General features: G+C 39.7%; 1 protein-coding gene across 7 annotated transcripts in view; it reads left to right on the top strand.

The window, feature by feature from the left end:
- tenm3 (teneurin transmembrane protein 3) overlaps nucleotides 1–15,967 on the top strand; it is a 2,629,382-nt gene that overhangs the window by 1,123,452 nt on the left and 1,489,963 nt on the right. For all 7 annotated transcript variants that reach the window (XM_063049436.1, XM_063049434.1, XM_063049437.1 and 4 more), the window contains exon 5: nucleotides 7,302–7,355. The gene's annotated coding sequence lies outside the window, so the exon portion shown is untranslated. The remainder of the gene's footprint in view (nucleotides 1–7,301; nucleotides 7,356–15,967) is intronic.

Genomic DNA, 15,967 nt, shown 5'->3' with positions numbered 1-15,967 from the left:
TCAGGACTTGGACAGATCCACTCTGACAGCTGTGTTCACCAAATCTGACTAATTGAGGATTTGTGTTTCTAATGCATTGAAAGCTCTTCGTACCAATTGTTCTCCCCATTTTTGATGAATGCTGCACCCTTGGATATTACATTCTCTCAAAGTGTCTGACAAATGTACGATAAAAGAAACGGGCAAACCCCTCAGAATGTTATCTGCTCACTGTGTAAATATTGTGGAATTTAAGACCTAATTTTAGATCAAGGATTAAGCAAAGAAAAAGAAACATCTTCCATGAACCAAATTAGTTAGAATGCAGACTTACTTCACTAAACTTTATCAACAAGCTTCCAAGGGATTAAAATAACCTTGTCAAGTTGTCCTCAAAATTGGGAAGTGTGACAGTATAGAAACTTACAGTTTGTGAGCAATTAATTGATAAAGATGTAGTCAAACCAACAGATAACAACACTAGATAACCAAAGTACAGGACTGATTAAAGACTTTATTTTGTTAACAATACTCCTAATGCTTACATGACCTTGCCGTTACAGACAGTTTCACTGGAACACGAGGACTCAGATGATGCTGAGAGGATTGCTCCACTCTTAGGAGTTTCAGTCCCAATAGTATTTTCTGTCCACTGGCTTGTCCTTCATTTTCCTAATTTCTTAATAAAAAATCGAAAATAAAAGCAGAAAATGCTAGAAATACTTCGCAAGTCAGACAGTATCTGTGAGAGAGGACAGATTCAGCATTTTCTACCGGAGATCTTTCTTCAGACTTGCTTTGAGACAACTGTGTCTCCAGTAACTGGTGTAGCAACAATCCATCACTCTTCCGATTGAAGATGTCTTTTACAATTAAGACTTAACATATTTGTTTGATAAAGATTACTACCAGAGATGAGAAAGTTAATAACCTTTTAACTACAAAGGGGAATAGTTATCTACCTGAGATTATCTCACACAAGAAGGTCCTTATGCTATTCCACGAAGGGCCAAAATACCAACCTTACAGAGGTGCATTTATAACCTCCTTCAACTATTTTAAATTTATGGAAAGCTTATTGGTTTTCCTTAAAAATAAAACTTATTGACCAAACCAAGAGACTTCTATTAAAAGGTTTCATTCTTTTTGAGGCCATTGATTCTAAATAAGGGGACATATGAGCCATTGCGGCACCTACTTTAGAACATATAGCTTTGTTTTACAGTCAGTCTTACTGACCTATCAAAATGCCTCACATACAAGGGGAAGTGTCAGCATCTTATCTCCTGCACTGCTGTTATCTATACATCTCTTTATAAAAGTCCCAACAAAGTTACAGCAACACAGACAAGACAAAGCAAGACTTTGGCATCTTCCAACATCATTCAGTTGCTTCATCTCTCCCTCTCTGGGCCTGAGGCTTTGAATGGGTCTCTAATATAAAGAGGTTTTATGCAAACAAGCTAAGAAACACAATGATTTTCTTGGTTTTGAAGCCTGCCTGTATTTGCTTTCATTTCCACTGCATCCGTTTTGTGGAACAAAAAATATAATTCAGGCAATTTGCCGAGCTGTTGCCTTCATTTTTTATTCTGTGTTGCATTGCTGGCTATTCTGTAACATACAATTCCTCGTGTTTCCAAAACACTGGAGAAACTATATTGATTCATCTTGTAGCTAGTCTCTCATTTTTATGTGTGCATTGGAAAGATTGTGCTAAGGTAGAATTCACTACTGAATGGAAGGAACTATGGAGCATTAACTGAATTTACTGCCTTTTCTCACTCACTTAAAATTTATGAGATTGATGTTTTATTTCCCCAAGAACATAAGTGCTGAACTGATAACAAGCATTTTACCAAACAGTGATATCGGCTTTATTCATTATTCAGACTGCTGTGAATGAAATATCAAACTATGCTGTGCTTTGCATTTTTTCATAAAGAACACTGAACAATGAGGAGGCCATTCTGTCCCTTAAGGTTGTTTGGCAGTACAGTCAGGTCGTGGATCTGAACTATAACTCCATTTAAGTGTCTGCTTTCTTGACAACCAAGCCCATACGTAATCCAGCCGTCACTGCCCTAAACTCCATTTGACTTACAGGCAAAAGGAAATTCAGATTTCTATTACACTTTGTGTTACCTGATTTCATTCCTGAATGACCTGGCTCTAATTTTAAGATTATACTCAATTGCTTGTGACTCCTTATTAAAGGAAAGTAATTCTTAACCTGGTACTAAAAAGATTTCCATGCCAGGAAGCATGGATTCCATGGGACAAATGACTTCCAGTATACTTTATGATGCTATCTGATCAAATTCCTCCATGATGATCAACATAAGATCTCCCTCAGCTTTCTAGAGTCAAGGGAATACAAGGCCTGTCTATTTAATCTGTTCTTAAAATTTATCTTCTTAAACCCCATTTATTTTTTGAAAGAACTTGTCTGAAAACCCAGATCTAATAATTTTTTCCCAAAGTATCAAACCAATCAGTTTAATTAAATAAATAACCACCTGAGTGTTGTTGAACTTATAACATCTACACCTGCTGAGACTATTAGTTGTGCTTAGAACAAAAGCCAAGTAAAAACCTTCCAACTGCCCTGCACAAGCTTATGGAGATACTAACAAAAACTGCTTTTCTATTGTCTGTCAAATCTCAATTGTAATTAATCTACTTTTATACATTTATTCTCCAATATCCACTTCATTTAGAGACTTAAAAATTGTATCTGCTTAATATGTTAAAGAAAATCACCATAAATTATTTGGCTTTTGGTCTTAGATCACCCAAAAAATATAGACTGAAATTGAGAACAAGTGAGAATTCATTCCTGGTGAACTTCACTTCTACATTTGCGTGGTTATGGTAATATGTAAAGAGATAAAGATTCGCGTTATTTGTCACAAGTACATCAAAACATCGAAACATACAGTGAAATGCATTGTTGTGACAAGTTGAATTAGTGAGGAATTTGCAAGTGTCTCCATGCTTCCAGCACCAATGGAGCATGCCCGTAACTTACTAACCAAAACCTTAATCGTATATCTTTGGAATGTGGGAAGAAACCTGGAGGAAATATGTGTAGTCACAAGGAGAATATACAAATTCCCTACAGACCATGGTGGGTATCAAACCCCAATCCGTGATCGCTGACTCCGTAAGGTGATTGCGCTGACCGCTACGCTGCCATGCAACCAATTGTTTGGCTGTTTTTGTAGATTTTAATGGAAAAAAATCTCCTTAACCTTTGAGCTGAAGATTAGATTAGGTTATGAGAACACTCAGTCCTCTTTTATTGTCATTTAGAAATGCGTACATGCATTAAGAAATGATACAATGTTTCTCCGGAGTGATATCACAGAAAACAGGACAAACCAAAGACTAACACTGACAGAACCACATAATTATAACATATTGTTATAGCAGTGCAAAGCAATACCATAATTTGATGAAGAACAAACCTTGCGCACGGTAAAAAAAAAGTCTCAGAAGTCCCTGAGTCGTTCGACTCCTCAGTCCCCGATAGCAGGCGGCAAAAGGGAGAAACTCCCTGCCATAAACCTCCAGGCACTGTCAACTTGCCGATGCCTTGGAAGCAGCTGACCACAGCTGACACCGAGTCCATCCATCCGAAAACTTAGAGCCTCCAACCAGCCCTCCGATACAGCCTCCCAAGCGCCATTCTCTGCCAAGCACCTTCGACCTCGCCCCGGCCACTGAACCAAGCAAAGCCGAGGATTTCGGGACCTTCTGCTCCGAAGATTCCGGTTACCACACAGTAGAAGCGGCAGCGAAGCGGGCATTTCAGAAATTTTCCAGATGTTCCTCCGTACTCTCACGTCTGTCTCCATCAAATCAGAATTGTGCACGTTGTGCAGATCAGTAATCTGCAGAAGGTTCAAAGCTGTTTTGTAATAGAAAAATACAGTATATGTAGACTCTGAATTCTGCACACAATTTTATTTTCAGTCTTTAAATACTTCCAGAATGTTTCATTATACTTCACCAGCGTACATTGCACTAAATTACTGCTATCACCTCAACACTTCAAGAGTGTGTTATTCAATATTTTACACAATATGAGACTTCAGTTGGAGAACGGATAACAAGTCCCAGATTGGATACAGTATCTTAACTGTATCAACTCTGAAGGATTTTTTTTATTACAAATAAATACTAATTCAGGTTCACAGCAATATTTACACTCAGTGACTACTTCATTAGGTGCACCTCTGCACCTGCTCATTTGGCAAATACCTAATCAGCCAATCATATGGCAACAAATCAATGCATAAAAGCAACACACACAAAATGCTGGAGGAACTCAGCAGGCCAGGCAGCGTCTATGGAAAAGAGTACATTCCGAATCGTCGACTGTACTCTTTTCATAGATGCTGCCTGGTCTACTGAGTTTCTCCAGCATCTTGTGTGTGTTGCTTGGATTTCCAACATCTGCAGATTTTTCTTGTTTGTGAATACATAAAGGCATGCAGACATGGTCAAGAGGTTCAGATGTTGCACCATCCAAACGTCAGAATGGAGAGAAAATGTGACTTTGACTGTGTAGTGATTGATGGTGCCAGATGGGGTCGTTTGAGTAACTCAGAATTGCTGATCCCATGAGATCTGCAAGCACAACAGTCTCTAGCGCTAACAAAGAATGAAGCGAAAGACACAAAGAAAAATTCCAGTGAAGGGCAGTTCTGTGGGGGGAAATGGCTTGTTAATGAGAGAAGTTGGAGGAGAATGGTCAGACTGGTTCAAGTTGACGAGAAGGCGAGAGTAACTCGAATAACCACATGTTACAACAGTGCTGTGTAAAAGAGTATCTCTGAATGCATAATATGTCAAACCTTGAAGTGGATAAGCTCCAGCAGTAGAAGACCATACCAGGATCATTCTTTACCTAATAAAGTGGTCATTGAGTGTGTATTAATATACCTATATCATTAGATATGCAGCAGTACAACTAGGAAGTTATGCAGATGGAAATTTTAAAACATGGTAATGAAGATGAAATATCTTAGTCCCAATGCAAACCTACGAGACTGATGAAACTATATACTCCAACTGCCTTTCCAAGCCAAATAGCAGACTAGACAGTTTTATCATGAAAAATACACTTTCCCCTCCAGTAGCTACTAGGTTGGGTTTATATATTTTGATTCAAAAAGAAAGTTGAAGAATTAAAAATGAAAGTAGTTTTGAAGAATCGTCATACGACAGATATTTGGCTGAATTGGGCAATTTAGTAGATGAAAATGGTGGTTCTATAGATATTTTTACAACAGTGTGTTGCATTTTAGTACAGTCATTGACGTATTCTGCTGTTAACAAGTGTTTGTTATGCCATTTCAATTAAATTAAGTGCTCTTGTACATCATTCACAATCTTGTCTTGAGGGGCAGATGGTCTAATTATTGAATAATTCAGAGCCTTATAGGAAATGTTTACAATTTATTTTCCTTCAACTTACCAATTCTTCCTCATCTTTTATCATCACAGTCTGCAACATAAAGTCAGATGGCATATTCAATTAATATTTGAGGTATCCATGCAGAGTGCTTTGGCTAAAGTGTTGCCTTCAGCATTAAATATATGGTCTGTGGTATCAGTTTAGATCCAGTTAGCATGAACCCATGACGCAAATTATCTACAAATGATCACTAATTAATATACTCACTCAGAAAAATGGTGGTGCAGGAAGTTGTTACACTGTTGCAGAGCGTCTGCCAATGTCAGATCTTTATTATGTAGCAATCTCCTCCACTTGGACGTTGGAGCAAATGAAGCCAGCATCTGCAGCCTCTCACCACAAGCTCAGTAGAAAAGACTGTGCATTAATATAAATTTTAGTTCTTTCAGGTGACATTCTAAACACACAATCTTTATGCATGTATTTACATATGTGTCAGACTTCACCCTGCTTATTGATGACTGTGTGGTCTACTCGGCTTGCTTGCCTTATGCCAGTGCGTGTGTGTTCCTGCTCCATGTCTTTGCAACCCCCATGGGCAAAATATCTTAAACTGAGACAGACATTTGCTTGCTGATCACAAGCTGAACTTTCAATCCTATACCTTTCCACCTCATGAAGACCTATTACAACTCAACTACAGGTAAAACCCTCATCCACCTCTTTGCCACTCCCAGATTTGAATGGTTTCTATGTTTCACTCTTCATTGACATTCAGCTATTAGAAGCTATGCCACCACACCAAGACTCATTCTGCCCTCATCCTTATGGTCAATTTGAACTGGATTAAAAAAAGGACGTTCCATATCAAACTCCCAATGCACTCAACTCCTCCTGTCTTTTGGATCTCCAGGCCCTGAAAATGATTCACCGAGCATTCAGTTGCTCATAATAAGATGATTTTCTTATCCAGTGCTTTGCATCGCACAGCAGCTCCTCTGAAAACATCAGCCTCCCAACATTGCTCTCCTCCTTTCAAACATGCCTTGAAGCCAATACTTTTCACTGAATCTTTGGTCAACTTTCATTCTTCACTTTTTCTCAGACTGGATCCACTGGCTGATTGGCTTAAAGTCCTACTTTGCAATGGCACTTCCTTTTGAGAGTTGCAGGCTGGTTTTAAATAGTATTGGCCACTCAACAGAAGGTTCCCCTTCTGTGCCTCACCAGTGAACACTGGCATTAATCTCAGTTGGTTGCTGAATCCATTGATGAAGTCATCATGTTCCCTGCATTGCAATAACTGGGAATGCATTAGTTGCACATCACATCCCTCACATTCAAATCCTATGGCTACCAAATTTAGCCCTGTACTTATTGGAAACAAAATCAAATGTCCTTCACTTAGCTTAAGCTTTTCAGACCCTTACAAAAGAATGCAAGGTAATGTTGCAAATTGGAAATGTTACATTTTGTTCTGCATATCTCAATGATATTTCATTTAGGGCACATCTGTGGTTTTATAAATCTCATAAACCTTTTATTCAACCTCTTATTCGAAATGGTTAGTATGATTGAATGACTATTCCACCAATACTCCAGTACTACTACTCATTAAGATTTTTATGTTTGCTAAAATTGCAGACAATTATTGCAATTGAACTAATTTTAGAATCTTTTTCCACGCTGTACTCCCTCACATTTGCTTCATTAACATCTGCATCTATAATTCTTTCTTTGTTCATGAGCAAGTAAAGCAACCATATGTCTGAGAATCCAGCTCAGGTTCACTCTGTTGGGTAATTAGATCTGCAGTGGTCACGTTCACTGATGTTTAGTAACAAGATATGAATGAAATAAATTATAAATATTTCTATCTTCTTGCTTTTTATTTCAGCATTGTACTTACTGCCTGTAAGGATTGAGAAAGCCACTATACATCACTAGTCCTGTAAGTAAACAATACTTCTTGATATTGATTGATTTAATGTATCTATATCTACTTGAGCTGTTCCATAGCCCTCCAAACAGTTGATGTCATTGTTTAGATTCTGGAACATTTAGTTGGCAAAATTAACATTTCTGGTGGCAAACTATATCCAACTGATGGTGGTGAGCAAGAAGTCTGTCACAATGATTCTTAAAATTTTCCTCCTTATTGTTTTATTGGCCTTTATTTTGCCGAATATGATGACTGATATTTTGATCGTCTTTGCATTTGACATCACCCCTTTGTTCCCAAGTACTTCACCCAGCAGCGATTATTTTCAAATGCAATCTTTTTTTATTTATTTATTGAGATGCAACATGGGACAGGCCCTTCTGGCCCTTTGAGCCGTGCTGCCCAGCTACCCACAATTTATTCCTGGCATAATCACGGGACAATTTACAATGACCATTTAACCTACCAACTGGTATGCTTTTTGGACTGTGGGTGGAAACCGTAACACCCGGAGGAAACCTATGCAGTCACAGAGAGAATGTACAAACTCCTTATAGACAGCAGTGGGTATTGAACCTGGGCTGCTAGTACCGTATGCTACTGTGAGCACTGCTGAGAAACTTGATAACGATTGGGTGTCCACACAAACACCAGTGATAAATATCTTGGACCATGAATCTAAATTATCATTCCCCTCCATCTGGCTTTGAAGATAAGCAAGCCATTGTTGCTCTGTCTTAGTTGCTCAACATAAGCCTTGCCAGAGAGAAAAAGTATCTCTGCATGTTCACATTCATGCAAAGCTTCAGCTGACTCTTCAGATAGACCATCATGGTCAAATTTCATAATATAATTTCCCCATACATTGAAATCTCAGAAAAATCATTGTGTTAAATCATTGTTTTTTCCTTGGTCAGCTTTGCTTTCCAAGGAATCTCTAACCAAGTTACATTACCCTCCTTTGGAACCTTGCTAGTGTAAACAACTGATTGACATAAGACAAGGCACACTTAGCCACTGAGCTAACAAGATGACTTAATCTTGCCCTTTTGTCCCTCTTTTCCTGAGCATTGAATCCTTGATGAGGTGCAAATTCAAAAAAATTTCATTCTCTTAGTCCAGACATGTATACTGTACATTCTTCAGATGTTTATGTCAAGATGTTTAATGAGATCATAGCTGGGCCCTGATGTTGGTTATTTTGTGCCAGTTGCCATCCAAGAGTCACCCCTACGCAGTTCAGCTGAACTTAGTAAAGACTTGAATACTCAGGCTCAGAACCTTGTTACTTGTTTAAAAAAAAAGCACAATGGATACATATATATATAGTATACATTAAACAACTGTGGGAAATAAATGTTTTCCAAAATGATTTTGTTGAAAATGCTGTTTTGACAACTCAAGTTTTAAAATATTGTAATACATAATATATAGGAATGAAAAATGCAGTTTGCTTTCCTGCTCAAGTTTATATTTACTTTACGCATTATATATGTATGTAAGGAATATGAGTATGATTTATTTGATATATGAAATATACAAGCATTTGCTATGTATTGCATTTAGACTAATATGCTGTTTCCAGGCTGCATTCTATAATTGCTTTGAATAGTTTACTGAGGTCAATTTGAGATTATTTATTACAGCTTTATTGCTTCCAGGTCAGGTGAAGCCATCTTTTAATGACTACCTGTGGTATTTTTAATACTTCAAGTACTTAGAAATGTGACAGATATAATAAATATTATCATACTTGTACAAAATTTACAAAGAGCTACACGATGCTGTTTGGATTATAAGTGTATACAATTGATTTCAACCCTGTTTGAAACCTCACCGGAATTAATTTTATGTCTGAGAATATGAGGAATCCCATGGTAGGCCGAATTTATAATTGTGTGCATTTTTCATAAAGAAACAGTTAGTTTTGCAGTAAATGTACTCCTCAATCAACGCATGTAAAAACTTAAACATTTTTCTTTTAATGCTATTTATTCTTTGTGGTGTTTTCTCTCAAGATTTTTTTCCTCAATTTGTGAGTCCATTTTTGCTGCAATGGATGCTGCTTGACAGAGAGAAAGGTGATGGCAAGGAACCATCAGTAACACCTCTATAGTAACTGAGCAGCAGTCTCCAGGATAGCAGTGAATGAAATTACCATGGAAATATGCAGCAGAATAGAGTTTACAGCTGTGCCAACAAAAATGGCTGTGAAGGGACTGAAGGGTGATAAATCTCCAGGGCCTGATGGTCTGCATCCCAGGGCAGTTAAGGAGGTGGCTCTAGAAATTGTGGATGCATTGGTAATCATTTTCCAATGTTCTATAGATTCAGGATCAGTTCCTGCGGATTGGAGGGTAGCTAATGTTATCCCACTTCTTAAGAAAGGAAGGAGAAAGAAAACAGGCAATTATAGACCAGTTAGTTTGACATCAGTGGTGGGGAATATTTGGAATATTCCAAATTTGAGGAAGGACATTCTAGCTATTGAGGGAGTGCAGCATAGGTTCATGAGGTTAATTCCCGGGATGGCGGGACTGTCATATGTTGAAAGATTGGAGCGATTGGGGTTGTATACATTGGAATTTAGAAGGATGAGAGGGGATCTGAATGAAACATATAAGATTATCAAGGGATTGGACGCAGTAGAGGCAGGAACCATGATCCTGATGTTGGGGGAGTCCAGAACCAGAGGCCACAGTTTATGAATAAGGGGTAAACAATTTAGAACGGAGTTGAGGAAAAACTTTTTCACCCAGAGAGTTGTGGATCTGTGGAATCCTCTGCCTCAGAAGGCAGTGGAGGCCAATTCTCTGGATTCTTTCAAAAAAGAGTTAGATAGAGCTCTTAAAGATAGCGGAGTCGAGGGATATGGGGAGAAGGCAAGAAAAGGGTACGGATGATCAGCCATGATCACAGTGAATGACGGTGCTGGCTTGAAGGGCTGAATGGCCTACTTCTGCACCTGTTGTCTATTGTCTATTGAAGCACTGAAACAGGTGAACTGAGAGTTGCACTCATGATTTCTTTCCTAGCAATGGTAGCAGTCAATGAAATTAGACCTGCAATGTGAAAATAACCACAGTACATTGAGGACACTGCCAAGCTATGTATTACATACCAACCAGAGCATTCACTGAAGCTGCCTCGCTGTGCTCATTTGTGTATGAGCATTCATACTTACAGGAGCATTATGTCCAGAAAAATATTTAGTTATGTTGCACAGTTTGAAGCTTGTTAGTCTACATTTTATCTCCAGAGGGCACAACCTCAGAATAGAGGGACGCCCATTTAGAATGGAGGTGAGGAGGAATTTCTTTAGTCAGAAGGTCGTGAATCTGTGGAATTCGTTGCCACAGGCGGCTATGGAGGCTAGGATTTTGGGTGTTTTAAGGTAGAAGTTGATAGGTTCCTGATTAGTCAGGGTGTGAGTGATTACAGGGAGAAGGTAAGAGAGTGAGGTTGAGAGGGAAATGAATCAGCCGTGATGACATGGTGGAGCAATCTTGATAGGCCAAATGACCTAATTTTGTTCTTATTTCTTATGGTGTTATGTAAAGGCCACATCTATAAACCCTCCCTTGACGGTTTCTGTTCCCTAATATTGAATGTCCATTCCGCAACATGAGCAACGAAACCTCATTGCAGCAATTCACAAGCATGCAAGGAAATAAACTTCTTTTTAGAAGACGTTTGCTCTTAGCATTTCTGCAATGTAACATTTGTCACATCCAGTCACTGGAGAGTCATCGACTCAAAGAGAAGCAGCTCTTACAGCAGTCCACCTCCAGCTTTGTGGTTAAAAACACGAAAGAAACCAGATCATATACTCAGACATCCAACATTCTCATCTCTCCAGAACTCCCATACTCCCATGAACGTTTAGGCATTATCAATATCTGCCTTACAAATATTCAGACTTGGCTTCCACTTTCCTTTGAGGCAGAGAGTTTCAAAGACTTCATGACCCCTTGAGAAAATAGCTTCTCCTGATACCTCTCTCTTCAGTAGGCAAATCCTGACAAGACAACTCAGGACTTTATACGTTTCATTTGGTGATTAATCTGAAAGAGTACAGTACGTTTTATTCGCTTAATTTAGCTAAAATAACACATTTTCAATTTATGAATTCTTATGAACAGTCACCCATTCATAAATTCAAATGTTAAATGGTTCATTTTATTATCAAAGTTTGTATGCAGAATTCAACTCTGAGATTTGTCTTCTCCAAATAGTCATAGAGTATAGAAAACTATAGAAGTAATAGAAAGAAAGGCATCAGTCCCCCCCCCCACACACACAATAAGGAAAGGAAACAAGAACTCTCAAAACCCCAAACCCTCTACAATCCCAAACCCTCCACAACCCCTCCCTCACACAAAAATTAGTAGTAGTAGTAGTAGTAGTAGTAGTAGTAGTAGTAGTAGTAGTCATACTTTTGTACGGGGTCTTTCTTTTTTGTATGTTAAATTTAAAATGGCTTCTTTGTTATGTTATACTTGGGAATGCTTCTTTGTTATATTAAATGCTGAGAAAGTCTCTAGCTAGACATTTACTTGTGTTAATACAGACAGCAGGGTGGTATTAGACAATGGGTGTTCATGTATCGTTTTTTTTCGGATGATAATGCTGTCTCATATGACTGGGAACGGGGTTTTTGGCGGGAAGTCGGAGGAGAGACGGGGAAGATGGCGGACGTGCAGAAAGGCTCCGGTCAATCACTTCGGGTGGTCCTGAGCTGTGAGTCGACAGGATTTGGGTGGTCGTCAGGAATTGATTGAGCTCCAACGGTTGCGCACGAAGAATTTAGACTTTGATAAGTCTGGCGCCTCTTTTTTTTCCATTACTTCCTTTTCTGTATCGAATTTATATTAATTTCATAGACTTAGTAATACCTATAAAGTGTACTTGGTAAAACGTACTGTGTGTGCCGGCTGATGATTGATGTTTGGGATTGATTCGGGCGGCAGTGGTGCAGCAACCGATCCCATGGGAAGCGTTGAGGCAGGTGCTGGGTGGGATTTCCCCTAGACATATACGAGCCAATATAACTGAGTGTTACACTTTATTGATCCCAAGGGAAATTGGTTAACAGATCACCCAAACCCCAAGCCCACCAATTGGCAACAAAAAAGAATGGGCAAAAACACACAAAAAAAAGTAGAACTGGAAGAGGCCAATATGAACTACAGTCCAATTCATCATTCTCAAAATTTTGATAACATCTCTGAGTGCATTGGGAACCAGCGGCCACTCCAAGGGAAGCAACGCAAACTGAGGAATATGTGCAGCAATGGTGTATTTTGCATTAAAGAGACAGAAATTGATCTAACACAATACTTGAGGTCAGCTAAGTCATGCCTGTACTCTTATTCATACCATGCTGCCATTGAATGTAAGGGTTATTAGGAGCTCAGTGAATAGAGTGGAAAGCATAATGAGAAGAGGCTGCTTATTTGCTGGCTTTCGATGAGCGTCTTTAATAAAGAGTAGTAAATTCAGATCAACACATCATAAGAAATCAGGTGAAACTATACATTCATTGTTGTTCATTGTTGTTTGGGAGGGTGCTGAGGATCAGCTAGTTGGTTTACAAACAGAAGCAATGTGTAGTGAGACAACTAGACTCCTGATGATTGAGCAAAATTGCAGCCAACAGGATGAGTTGCAATGTAAACATAGAAAATACGTGCAGGAGTAGGCCATTTGACCCTTCGAGCCTGCACCGCCATTCAGTACGATCATGACTGATAATCCAACTCAGAACCCTGTGCCTGCCTTCTCTCCATACCCGCTGATACCTTTAGCCACAAGGCCATATCTAACTCCCTCTTAAATATACCCAGTGAACTGGCCTCAACTGTTTCCTGTGGCAGAGAATTCCACAGATTCACCACTCTCTGTGTGAAGAAGTTTTTCCTCATCTCGGTCCTAAAAGGCTTCCCCTTTATCCTCAAACTGTGACCCCTTGTTCTGGACTTCCCCAACATCGGGAACAATCTACCTGCATCTAGCCTGTCCAATCCCTTTAGAATTTTATACGTTTCAATCAGATCCCCCCTCAATCTTCTAAACTCTAGAGAGTATAAGTCTAGCCAATCCAGTCTTTCATCATATGACATTCCTGCCATCCCAGGAATCAATCTGGTGAATCTTCTTTGTACTCCCTCTATGGCAAGAATGTCTTTCCTCAGATTAGGGGACCAAAACTGCACACAATACTCCAGGTGTGGTCTCACCAAGGCCTTGTACAACTGCAGTAGTACCTCCTCGCTCCTGTACTCGAATCCTCTTGCTATGAATACCAGCATACCATTCGTCTTTTTCACCGCCTGCTGTACCTGCATGCCCACTTTCAATGACTGGTGTACAATGACACCCAGGTCTCATTGCACCTCCCCTTTTCCTAACCGGCCACCATTCAGATAATAATCTGTTTTCCTGTTCTTGCCACCAAAGTGGATAACCTCAGATTTATCCACATTAAATTGCATCTGCCATGAATTTGCCCACTCACCTAACCTATCCAAGTCACCCTGCATCCTCCTCACAGCTAACACTGCCGCCCAGCTTCGTATCATCCGCAAACTTGGAGATGCTGCATTTAATTCCCTCATCTAAGTCATTAATATATATTGTAAACAACGTGGGTCCCAGCACTGAGCCTTGCGGTACCCCAGTAATCACTGCCTGCCATTCTGAAAAGGTCCCATTTATTCCCACTCTTTGCTTCCTGTCTGCCAACCAATTCTCTATCCACATCAATACCATACCCCCAATACCATGTGCTTCAAGTTTGCACACTAATCTCCTGTGTGGGACCTTGTCAAAAGCCTTTTGAAAATCCAAATATACCACATCCACTGGTTCTCCCCTATCCACTCTACTAGTTACATCCTCAAAAGATTCTATGAGATTTGTCAGACATGATTTTCCTTTCACAAATTCATGCTGACTTGGTCTGATGATTTCACCACTTTCCAAATGTGCGGTTATCACATCTTTGATAACTGACTCTAGCATTTTCCCCACCACCGATGTCAGGCTAACCGGTCCATAATTCCCCGGTTTCTCTCTCCCTCCTTTTTTAAAAAGTGGGGTTACATTAGCCACCCTCCAATCCTCAGGAACTAATCCAGAATCTAAAGAGTTTTAGAACATAGAACATAGAATAATACAGCACAGTACAGATAATTTTGAAAAATTATCACTAATGCATCCACTATTTCTTGGGCTACTTCCGTAAGCACTCTGGGATGCAGACCATCTGCCCCTGGGGATTTATCTGCCTTTAATCCCTTCAATTTACCTAACACCACTTCCGTACTAACATGTATTTCCCTCAGTTCCTCCATCTCACTAGACCCTCGGTCCCCTACTATTTCCAGAATATTATTTATGTCCTCCTTAGTGAAGACAGAACCAAAGTAATTATTCAATTGGTCTGCCCTGTCCTTGTTCCCCATGATCAATTCACCTGTTTCTGACTGTAAGGGACCTACATTTATCTTAACCAATCTTTTTCTTTTCCTATATCTATAAAAGCTTTTACAGTCAGTTTTTATGTTCCCTACCAGCTTTCTCTCATAATCTTTTTTCCCTTTCCTAATTAAGCTCTTTGTCCTCTTCTGCTGGAACCAGAAAATGCAGGACTGAAGATGATATATTTGAATGTATACAGAATGCAGAATAAGGTAGATAAACGTGTAGCACAGTTAAAGATTGGCATGTACTATAGTCATAGTTAGAGTCATAGTCATACTTTATTGATCCCAGGGGGAAATTGGTTTTCGTTACAGTTGCACCATAAATAATAAATCGTAATAGAACCATAAATAGTTAAATAGTAATATGTAAATTATGCCAGTAAATTATGAACTAAGTCCAGGACCATCCTATCGGCACAGGGTGTCTGACCCTCCAAGGGAGGAGTTGTAAAGTTTGATGGCCACAGGCAGGAATGACTTCCTATGACACGCTGTGCTGCATCTCGGAGGAATGAGTCTCTGGCTGAATGTACTCCTGTGCTCACCCAGTACATTATGTAGTGGGTGGGAGACATTGACCAAGATGGCATGCAACTTAGACAGCATCCTCTTTTCAGACACCACCATGAGAGAGTCTAGTTCCATCCCCACAACATCACTGGCCTTACGAATAAGTTTGTTGATTCTGTTGGTGTCTGCTACCCTCAGCCTGCTGCCCCAGCACATAACAGCAAACATGATAGCACTGGCCACCACAGACTCGTAGAACATCCTCAGCATCGTCCGGCAGATGTTAAAGGACCTCAGTCTCCTCAGGAAATAGAGACGGCTCTGACCCTTCTTGTAGACAGCCTCAGTGTTCTTTGACCTGTCCAGTTTATTGTCAATACGTATCCCCAGGTATGTGTAATCCTCCACCATGTCCACACTGACCCCCTGGATGAAAACAGGGGTCACTGGTACCTTAGCTCTCCTCAGGTCTACCACCAGCTCCTTAGGCTTTTTCACATTAAGCTGCAGATAATTCTGCTCTCACCATGTGACAAAGTTTCCTACAGTAGCTCTGTACTCAACCTCATCTCCCTTGCTGATGCATCCAACTATGGCAGAGTCATCCAAAAACTTCTGAAGATG

This window comes from Mobula hypostoma, chromosome 5 (genome assembly GCF_963921235.1).
Source record: "Mobula hypostoma chromosome 5, sMobHyp1.1, whole genome shotgun sequence".
Classification (NCBI taxonomy): Eukaryota; Metazoa; Chordata; class Chondrichthyes; order Myliobatiformes; family Myliobatidae; genus Mobula; species Mobula hypostoma.
This window is presented reverse-complemented; position numbering and strand designations above follow the sequence as displayed.